General features: G+C 40.6%; 1 pseudogene; it reads right to left on the reverse strand.

Annotated features, from left to right (window-relative positions):
* Positions 1-308: 308 nt before the first annotated feature.
* On the reverse strand, positions 309-2209 carry LOC149253070 (nibrin homolog; annotated as a pseudogene).
* Positions 2210-2577: the final 368 nt, after the last annotated feature.

Genomic DNA, 2577 nt, shown 5'->3' on the forward strand with positions numbered 1-2577 from the left:
CTCTGTATTTCTCCTCACACCTCTGCCAGAACTCTCCCTCACCAACCTTTACAAGTGATTTTTAATACAACATATAAGCCTAGAGGTGGGATAACAAATCGACCTAAATAAGGAATGGTTTAATTATCATTTAACAAACAAGGCTGGAAAGCCAATCATTTGTTCTGAAAGGAAACAACATATAATATGAAATCTGTTCGATGACCAATGAATAGGCAAAATCTGGAGCGTAGACCATCTGAAATGCAACTGAGGTCAAAAATAGGCAAATCGACCCTATTTCTCTGCTTATGGTTGGTATTCTGCATTTAATTTGGGTTTGACTGTCTATTCACTTCCGTTACCGTTATACCACCCTCCCAAAATGTCACGACATGTGTCTCTGCTGAAGGCACGTTTCCATGCTGCCACATAGATACCCATTGTTCCAGATCACAACCCTGAAGACGTACATTCACCTTCCAAGTTTCATCCTTTGCAAATGCATCACTTTAAAGTTTCCCCAATCTATAGTTAACACCTCAAGACTCCTAAGAGTACGCAATGCTTCACGGACAGGAACATCCAAAAGAGAACCTGGAAAATGTAGTTCTACAGCCTTTATATACCTACGACACCGTTTAGCCACTTGCTCTGCAATAATTCGACAATTCTCAAAATTCAAACATCTCCAGAAGTCTTCATGAACACTAGCAGCATGCCAATGTCTACACACTAGACCAGCTTTAAAACGCAGTCCAAATCATCATAGTTAAGCATTTCCACATTATCCATATCATCGTCGACATTCTCAATATCCTTTCAGTTTGCAGGCAAATGCAGTAATTTGGCACGAATCTGGGTGAATAAGAGAAATTTCTTTGGCTCTGAGACTGTATGGGTAGCGCGCCTACCCAACGCGTAGCGCGCAGCAAGTGCGTAGCGCACTTGATATTTAACACGGGCTGGGGGTGTTATACGCGTAGCGCGCCCTATATGGGTAGCGCGCCTCCTCTGTGTCGTTTACCTTTTTGAAACGCTGGCGTTACTGCGCTGGATTTATAAAACAAGTTCTGTTCCCGCATAGAATCGACCTCATGCTTAAATCTTTTTATTTCAGTTGTATCTGAAACAATTTGTCTTTCCTTACAAATTGGCGGCAACTGCACACAATTACCACTCAAGCTTGTCTTGCTGCTATCTATGACCTTAGAATGTTGATGTCTTGTGGTAACCTCCTCTTCATTTTCAGAATCAACCACATTTCTGTTTCTTTAGTTGAAGATGATGAAGGGCACAAGGTCGTTTCGAAGGTAAATGCACTACAGTCTCCAGCTACAATCGCTTCAACTACTTTATCTTCACTCAATCTAGCGATTTCCTTAATGTAACTGAATCCATTAGAGTCAAGTCCTAAGTTCTCTTTTGTGCCCTCTGCTGGAACTATCAAAACTTCACGTTCTCTTGATACACCTGCCTGTGTACTTGAAAACCTTTTGGAAATTTGAATAACAGTAGCCCCAGCAACTTCCAGCAGAAGCTGCAATTTCTCCTTGTAATGGTACAAATGAAATGGCCCAACAACAAATGTGGTTCCACATAAGCATGCTTCTCGATGTTTTGGATCTGCAATCTTGACTTGTACAGAAACTCGCCCACATTTTAGTGCCATGGAAGGAGGAAAGCTCAAGCAGTTCGGAATCTCTGAAGGTAAAGATGTTTGCCCCACCATGGCTTGAATAGCTTCCATCACATCATTTGTTATAGGAGAAGAATCTTCAACAATAAGATGTGTACACTCTGACATCCATTTCTCTGTTGCGTAGGCTCCCATTGATGACACAATGGTACATAAACCATGTTTCCGGTTCAATTTTTCTAGAGCTGGTATACAGAATAAGAATGGAACGAAGTTCAACCTGAAAGTTGAATTATTTGTTCCAAACGTTATCAAGTCCCCGTTACTTAGGATTGTCTCCTTATTTGCTAAAGAAAACACGGGCTTTGAGCAAATTTCCTTGTTGACAAATGTGCCAAACTTTGAAAGATCCTTCAGGTGAATTTCTGGTGAAGGGACGCTTGAAAAGCACTGCAAGGCCTTCTAAGAAGAGGCTGCCTCAACTATGATCTCCGCATGCACACTTGAGATAGTTTTATCAGTTTGAATTGCCACTGCACAATCTTTCCGACCAACTTTGTATGTTCCTTGAGATATCAAATAGTAATTAAAACAGTAGACCCATCAAACACTGTAATGGCCAAAATCAGCTTAGACATATTTTTCTAAACAATGCCCCACACAGGCAGAGTTTGCTAGCTTTCGATTTCACATACCATTTCAATAGCTTTTAAGGTAATTGCTCTACAAAAGCAATGTCAAAATCTTATATATGTGAATTATAATTTGAATCCAGCATGAATTGCGACTACTCCGCCTGAAAGGTCTCATATTCAACTTTCTCAAAGCCTGCTTCCTTAATCATTTCAGCGAACTTTTCCTGAGATGGAAACTTGCGTACGCTCTCCACTAAATATTGGTAAGACACACGATCCCCAGCAACAATTTCTCCAATAGATGGAATAACTGAAAATGAGTAA

Source organism: Pinus tabuliformis, chromosome 7 (genome assembly GCF_031772625.1).
Source record: "Pinus tabuliformis cultivar Carrire ecotype Pingquan chromosome 7, CPIR1, whole genome shotgun sequence".
Taxonomy (NCBI): Eukaryota; Viridiplantae; Streptophyta; class Pinopsida; order Pinales; family Pinaceae; genus Pinus; species Pinus tabuliformis.